General features: G+C 31.2%; 1 protein-coding gene and 1 long non-coding RNA gene across 2 annotated transcripts in view; one reads left to right on the forward strand and one right to left on the reverse strand.

Moving 5' to 3' along the window:
* Positions 1-8,711, forward strand: part of LOC136795808 (irregular chiasm C-roughest protein-like) — a gene marked incomplete in the record, with an annotated part of 398,212 nt that overhangs the window by 127,273 nt on the left and 262,228 nt on the right. The window contains 1 exon segment of the mRNA XM_067047597.1: positions 6,525-6,560.
* LOC112210738 (uncharacterized) lies at positions 3,064-6,243 on the reverse strand. Its single transcript, XR_002945283.1, has 2 exons — positions 5,806-6,243; positions 3,064-3,291 (listed from the first exon to the last, which is right to left on the reverse strand). It is a non-coding gene; the product is annotated as an uncharacterized lncRNA (long non-coding RNA).

An 8,711-nucleotide genomic window follows, 5' to 3' on the forward strand; every position in this document is an offset into this window, starting at 1 on the left:
ATCTATCAATATTTATTTTTTGAATAAATTTCAATAACCTAAGCAACAGAAATTTTGCCCCTAACAATACATCCATTTTAGAATAAAGAACTGGATTATTAGATTGCTCATAAAAAATGTATTCTATAAATATTTATACTACATGTTATACGATATATGGATATGGTGATGTTTAGAAAGCATTCAAATTATTGAATTAATTCAAGTTATGAGAATATTTAGCAGCCTTTACTTTTATGCCTATGAGCAATAATCTCATCGATGTAGTCCTCCTCATATTCAATGCCATTCTTCTTGGTTGAGATCTAATTCATACGAATTTCCGTAAGCATTTTCTACACGATTACAGTAAAGCATTGGAGTCCTGCTTTTTTTTCTATTGCAAATCCAGTGCTACAAATAAATATTTAAAAAAGTCCAAACATTTTCAGGTTTTACAACTCCTCTTAAGGAAGTACAGATTTCATGAAATTTTTTTTTAATTGTACTCTTATTTTATTCGTAGGGTACCTACGTGCAAAATATTAAAAGATTATTAGCTTTGGAATTGTGTCTAGGTAACTCTTAAGAGAAAGACTAGACTAGTTTATAAAGAACCCAATGTACCAAGGTTTACATAATTACTTAATTTCTAGTTAATTAGCAAGCTCTCTGATGTAGACCTGAAACAGGTCGAAACGGCAGCACGCATAAATAATTTTTTGTTTATTTCTTTTTTGCTGACCGCACCCTCTGACAATCTCCACCCGACAATCTATCGTAAACTATCTACACCTCATTAAATAAAATTAAATACAGAGTTTGAACTCTTGAAACTATTGAAACTTATCTTAAAGTCAAATCGCATCTACACGAAACACACCTTTCAAATTTTATCATGTGACCGTCTTCTACCGATGTGACACATTCCCCTCCCTCCCATATTGTTTACTAATTACTCTTCTCATTAATTACATTATTATAGACCATTAAACCAGAGTGGCCTAATGAGACGATGGAATTAGCAACTGACTGATAAGAGCTTGAGGAGATGGAAATTAATAATGTAAGGTGTGTGCCTTGTGTAAACTCATTAGTGGTATGATCCCCCCTCTTCCTAACCCCTCCTACCGTACCCCCCCTATCGATCCACGATCAACGTCTTCCGGAGGGTTCAGCCTTGTCAAGGACATTAGTCACGTTCTCAGGTGTCTTCTGCAACAAGGATCGTTTTTAAGTCCCCTCAGGAAGGAGGTCACGCTTAGATGTTCTTACTATAATAAATGTTAACCGTAAAATAGAACAATATATGAGGCGTGGAGATGGAAAAAGGGTATAATAAGTACAATTACATAATTTTATTTATTTACTTCTTTTTAAAATAATTACTATTGGATAAGTCGTTTTTAAACTAAATCAAAAATAGATTATTTTTTTGATTATTTAAACTTAAAATAAAAAAAAAAAAACTAAATTGTATTATTTATGAAAATTATATATAAATATCAAACAATTATAAGAAGATAAAGTACAGAAACACTGGTTTCCTGTAATTTATTTTTGTAATTTATTTAGTTTTGTTATTTTTTAATTTTCCAAACATAAAAACATTAAAATACTCCTATGAAGACCAATTTGGTGATCCAATCAGCTCTTTTAATATATCAGCATTTATGGATTTTAAAACTGAAAATAATATAAATATTATAAAATGGCAACACAATACTACGATAAATTTATTATTATTTTTATTTAAACTACGTTTCAGTGTGCTAATCAATCGATTCTTCAGCATGAGTGATGATGACTTTATAGCCTAAACTTTATTGTCTTTAAGAGATATCATACATTTGGTGAAATATTATACAGCCTTTTTCTTATATAGGTTTATTCCCTTTGGAATTTCATGAATGAACCCTAATCTTTGAACGTTAAATTTGGTTGGATGTTTTCGATTCAATGGGTTAAGCATTGGCTATTTTACAGTGGACGCTGTTATAAAAAAACAATAAAGAACAAAAAATGAATTTGTACTTTTTAAGGTGTCGCCTTAGCAACCTAATAACTGCAACGGCGCTGTTCCGATTCTGGCCTTGGTGGGTTGAATTTTATTTCGTTGCGGTCCCGTAGAATAAAAACTCGACTCTCTCACTGTGGTTAGGTTGGATTGATTACATGCAGATAACCCACCTGAATGGCAAAAATTATTATGTATAGTGGGAAATATATATATAAGGTAAAAAAAGTAAACTTTTATATTTAATGGTTTTTTTCTACATAAATTGTATGCTTTGCTAAGTTCGATCCGAAAATAACTTTCTTCGTGAATTCATTACTCGAATGAAGAGTCTGTGGGATTTCGTTTAATAATTGCCTTTCCATTTTTAAACTCAAGTTAAAGCAATTATAAATGAAAAAAAAAAATAAAGCGGAGTGAGAAGAAAAAAAAATGCGAGAAAAGGAGACGGAATAAAAAAAAAAAAAAAGAAACGAGACAAAGAGAAATAGAGAAAAAGTTGGTAGAAGGATCTCAGGCAACGGAAATAAAGAAATAATAACAGATAAGGGTTGAAGGAGGGACTTCTCTTGAGGGAACATACATTTTTATCTCGAGGCCGAAAAGTATCTAATCTTTTTCATTTAGTCGGTGATGAATGGCTTTACCACCAGCTGTGTCGGGGAAGCATCATTGGTTGACAGTTTTTAAAAAATACTTTATTATTAAGGGGAGGAAGTAAAAAAAAAACTTTATTCCTGACCACGATGCCAAGTCGATTAATAAAGACAGTTTGTGCATTGTAGTAAATCTATCTTGATTTGAAATATTATTTATGTAATGAATAACAGGGAACTCGATGGATTATTTTCCTTATACTTTCTCGATTATTATATTAAACAGATATATATTGATCATTTTTTTTCCTTCTATTATTAACAGTACTCTAAAAACCTACATTGAATTTAATCTGATTCAAATGTAATACAAAATTAAAACATTATGAAATTTTGACTTTTGTGTATATTATTTTTAAATATGATGGAATCATACGATACTATGAGCAAATTGGAAAATAAAAAAAAAAATAAAAAAGTCAAAAGTAATTTATTATACTAACTTATATCCCATAATGTTAGCACCGATGGTAACTCCATTTTCCTTGCCATCATTGGAATGGCTGTCAAGGAAAAGGCATACCTTCATTGAGGCACCTTGACGAAGAACACAATGGCTTTGGAAGGTCTCAGGAATTCAGGATGAAAGCACTTCATGTATGTAACAATCACATGACAAGCCCAGGGGAATTAACTCTACTAAAACCACATAAGTCAATATTGTTTATTATCATTTGTATTTATTTGCTATTTTTTTTTTAATTCTCATTCTATAACTTATATTTATGAAAATATACAATATGAAATGTCAATACCAAAATCAATCTTTTCTGCAGGGACATTTTAAGGGGATATTTCTAAGACTTTTTTTTTTGTTTTTAGAACACCCAGTACATTCATTTCATAAGCATATAATCATAATCTGTCATAATTTGATTCAACTTTGAATATTTAAATCGTTATTAATTATGTCACCTTTTATGTTCTTAATATATACATTTTTAAGTATTTACCATTAGTATATCAGTGATTTTTAAACACAAGTTTCTAGTATTTTAGTTCTCTCATTCTCAAAATTCAGTTTAAAACGTCATTTATGTCTTTTCCGAAACTACTTATATGAATTCGACCAAGAATTATGGTGTCTTTTTGTAATAAAATAATAAAATCATGTTCTTATGAATTTAGTGCTAGTAAAAAAGTCTTTTTATTTAATTTAAGCGCCTGAAATTGAAAAACGGCGTGAAACCCTCCACTCCCACTCTCCGTGGAAGCCTTAGTGATCTAACTTTTCAAACAGACAACTATAGCGAGTAGTTTGTGGATGCACGATATGCCACAATCTCACAAGAGATCATAACACAAAAAAGGCAATCCTTCCCGACCGGACCCGCCACACTAAGACCCCCAGGGAGCGACGGCCCTATATCACTTTTGAAATATTTGCTTAAAAAGAAATGAGACTTTAAGTGCGAGGGTTTCGAGCAGTCTTTCAATTTCAGACCCGTTTTAAATATTAATAGATTAATCTATCTTAAAGTCACTTCTTCCTGTTTTAAGCGAATATTTCATAAGTTATATAGAGCCGTCGCTCCACGGGGGTCTTGGTGGGGCGGGTTCGGTCGGGAAGGATTGTCTTTTTTTTGTGTTATGGTCTCCTCTTATGAGATTGTCACATGTCCTACATCGACCAGCATACTCGCTAAATGGTTTGACATATGCAGCAATGAGTTGTACCAACTGCTGCGAACCACCCGTATTGCCTAATAGGCAGGGTAGGATGATAAATAAATAAATAAAATAATAATAATACTCGCTAAATTATCTGTTTGATAAGTGAGATAAGTAAGGCTACCACGGAGGGTTTCGCACAGCTTCTTAATTTCAGGTGCATTTTAAATAATGCTCGATTTAAGAAAATATTTCAAAAGTGATATAAGACCATCGTTTCCCGGAGGTCTTAGAGGGGCGGGACCGAAAGGATGGCGTTTTTAAATTAAATTTAATTAAAAATGTTTGTATGATATTCATTAAACCTTTTGAGCTAAGTTTATCGATACTCAATTATATAAATAAAACTGCAATTATTCAAAAAGATATTTTTTTTTTTAAATGATCAGATGAAAACGTATAATTACTATTTAATTTAATTCTCTCTGAAACTCGCTGTATCATTATTTTTTTTAAAACCTAGGTAAGGAGAGTTATGTAGGCGGATCTAATTTTCGATGTTCAGTTTTCAAAGGATTTATCCGTTCTAGAGCCCCATTATAGCTGTCTGAACTATTATCATTTGAAAGACAATTAAATTCTGTACATAACAACTATAAAATTATATAAATATGTCCAGTATTAACAAAGATAAAGCGTGTTGAAGTTTTTATTTTTACTTGAAATATATTTTATATCTATGTTTCCCATGGAAACCCGAACTATGTTCCTATAATCTACCTCATAAGCTCAATTACTTCCAAAATAAAAAATTTTAATTATTATTTTATCTAAATTATTAATATCTTCTATATGACTAACTAATTATATTAAAAGTTTTGAAGTAATTAATCTATTTTTTTTAATATATTTGGTACTCCGTTATTTATTTTTCCAACTCCCAATAGGTGTGTTATAACTAATATATTACTTTTTGGGACCATTCTTAGAGCGCAGCCTCGAAATATTTCAAATATTCCAGAAACCCAGTTAGCTAGAAGTCATCCGAGATAGGAGTACTTCAATCCCTAGGAAATTAGCCAGTGAGATAGGGATCCTTGGCTCAATTACAGAGGACAATAGGAGGGAGTTAATCTGTATCAAATGGGATTAGCTGAGGACTATGGCTATAACTATATGCTCTAAACAATAACTGCTTTACGAGCTAATCCTTGCTCATACATTATCTGGACCAGGAATTATCATGGGACCACCGCATTAACACTGATGTCCCCTCTAAATCTACAAGTCACACCCCTCTCTGAATCACGCAGTAACCGGCCCATGTTTCTGAGTCTCTATTTAGGCTTTACTAAGTTTTTTTCTTTATAATAGTTAATTTAAAAATTAATTATGCTCACCAAAGTTTAATAAGTGCGGATTTGTATTGTTTATAGATACTTAAAATTTCTATATTTTTGTTCTTGATTATTATTATTTATGCATTTAGATGATGATGATGTAAAGAAAACTTTCTTAAAAATATTATTTAACACTATTTACCTTCTCAATGTTTCGGGGTTTTTTCCCAATCTTCAGGTATTATAATTTCTATAATTATATCATTAAATTTTAACATTTATTTGAATTATCACTCCGTTTTTTTTCAATTTTAGGCACTTTTTAAATATTCTCTAAAAGTCTCCTCTTTCCGTTTTAAGCAAATATTTCTCAAGTGATATAGGTCCATCGCTCCTTGGGCGTCTTAGTGGGCGGATCCGGCCGAGAAGGATTGCCTTGTTTATTGCAATTAAAATGCTTACTCAAATTTACCTAATGGTCAATATTATCCATTTCATTTCAGAAACGTTGTCATCTAATATTTTTGGTGGCACTTGTACTAATTAAAAGTTTCATATGGACCCATATTTACTCACAGCACAGCATTCCTTCGTAGCATTATTAGCTACAGATACCTTAATTTTTCTGTGGTGAAGTGAAAAAAATATCTATATAATTTAAAAAATAAAGTAAACAATGTGGATTGTCAGCTGTTGAAAGGAATTCTAATTTTGAATTAAAGATTTTTATATAAAACTAAATCAAAGATATATGATATTGTGATAATTTGTCTTAACTCAAGATATATATATTTATTTATTTTTATGCGAATATTTCCAATAGTTTAAAAAAATATATTTAAATTATTAAATTAATAATTTTTACAATCACAGAAATTCATACCTTTTTTTTTTTGTTATTTTCAGGTACTGAATAATTCTCTCCTACTGAATCATTTTGGCATGTTCAACAAAATTGTAAGTTTATTTGTTTGATGTTTTATCTTTTTTGTTTATTGAAACCATAATTCTTTGCTTATATCTTAAAAAGGTATGTCACTTTTTTCCTGATAAATGTTTTTCATATTCCGGAGTCTTCTTTGATGATGTTCAGGTAAGTCCACACTGTTTTATTTGAAGCATGGTGGTCAGATATTTTTCTTTTCGGATCCCTCTAAAACAGAATTTCTAGTGGATTAGAAATATATAACATTAAGCGAAAATCATAATTCTGAAGCTGAGGAGTGTCTGATATCTGTACCATCATCATGCGCTAGAAAATGCTTTATTTGAGGCATGCAGTAGAGCTTTATTTGTAGCATGCGGCTCAGTTAAATTCCCGAAATTCGATAAACGTGTTATCACATAAAACAATTGTGGATTTTCTTTCTTCATTCTACGCTTCTTTTTTTTATTGTTTAGCGGACATTTAGTCTTGAAGTTACAGAAATTTAAGAAGTAGATTAAAATTGCCAACTTACAATTTTAAATATTCATTATGATCTGATAGTTTTTGAAATAATGCATCGCAATTAAATAATTACTTTATTGAAAAAATATAGTTTTAAGTTTCAATCAGAGATATACGACAAAGAAGTTCTGTTGGAATTCAATAATGTGAAAATAGTTTAAAAAAAGAAAACAAAATCTTTTAATTAATCTTACTGTTAATATTATTTTTCTGCCTTTTTGTAGGTATATGAAAATAATACTGTTTAGATTGTGCGGTGATTATAATAATTCCTTAAATTTGTTAATAATTCAATAATATTTAAAATGTATTAATAACTGACAATAAATATTAAATGAGGTTTTAATTCAAAATTACTACACGTTTTGTTTACTAAAATTGTTTCGGGTTCAACTATTGTTTCTACGCTATGTAGCACATGTGGTTCCGAAACCACGGTAATATTTTTCGAGAAATTACAGAAATGTTTTTAATTTTACAATTAATCTTTTGTCTTTTCTTGTTGCTAAATTCGTTGGGCACATTCCACCTAGCAAAGTATTGTCTTCACACATATTGTATTAATCGACCTGGAGTCAATCAGGATATCTCGACGAGCTACTATGGCTCAGTGTGCCCTGGATATAAAGCATACTGAAAATTTATTTTAAAAAGTATGGTAACACTGTAATATTATCACTCTAGATACGATCCTTAGGTGCTTTAGGAGTGGAATATGTATAGTTACAATCCATCATAGATATATAATACTTTATTTTAAAATTATTCTTAAGGGATTGTAATAATATATGTGTCCATATTTAGTTCGCAATTAGAATTATCTTAAATGTTAACAATTTTCAAAACCCGGTGGGTCGGGTCCTTATCTTGGGGCTGCCTGTAGGACCATTCATCACCTCCCCCTCCGGTGGCCGCTGACTGTTGCCCCCAGAGGAGCTCGGTTAAGATGTACTAATCAACTACTACAGGTCACCATACAGATGGAGTGTGTAGTGAACCCTCTTTTAATCTCCAGCATGAGTTACCCCTCTGCCTAACCGGGCCCCCGACTACTAGATGTAACTGCATTTCCTCGGGCGAACACGCGGACTGTGTGTGTGTTCCCTTGTTAGGAGGTTGAGCAACGTGATGTTTTCACGACTCTGCGTGAGTATTTCTTGGCTCAGTTAACAAACGCTGTTTTAAATACAGAAACTGTAAGAGTATGTGAATTCGAATTTTACTTTAAGAGTAAAAAAAACAAACTTTGTGATTTAATTTTACATTATCTGTTCAATTGTACGATCATACCATAATCCCACTCATACCATATATAATGAATAAAACATGTTCTCAATTTGCCCAGTACAATAAGATTTTGAAGAAATATCTTACAATTAAAAATAACTTTGCTAGCCACTTAGTTTGAGCATAGCTCTCCTTGTTGACCCTGTTAAAATAAATATGAGAATGACCAAATAGGTGAGTGGGTCGCGGGTTTGTGTCTCAGAGCGCCTTGGTTCAGAAGTTTGTGCGCTCAACAAAAAGAACAGACAAAAAAATGAAATATAATTTTATGTACCGAAGTAAACTTCTGATACAAGTATTTGTTGCGTGGGTTTATTGCTAATTGTTTTAGTTCCTTCTTACTGATTTTCAACATAACTAAATACATGTGA

This window comes from Halyomorpha halys, unplaced genomic scaffold, assembly GCF_000696795.3.
Source record: "Halyomorpha halys isolate HHAL.00 unplaced genomic scaffold, Hhal_1.1 Scaffold59.1, whole genome shotgun sequence".
Classification (NCBI taxonomy): Eukaryota; Metazoa; Arthropoda; class Insecta; order Hemiptera; family Pentatomidae; genus Halyomorpha; species Halyomorpha halys.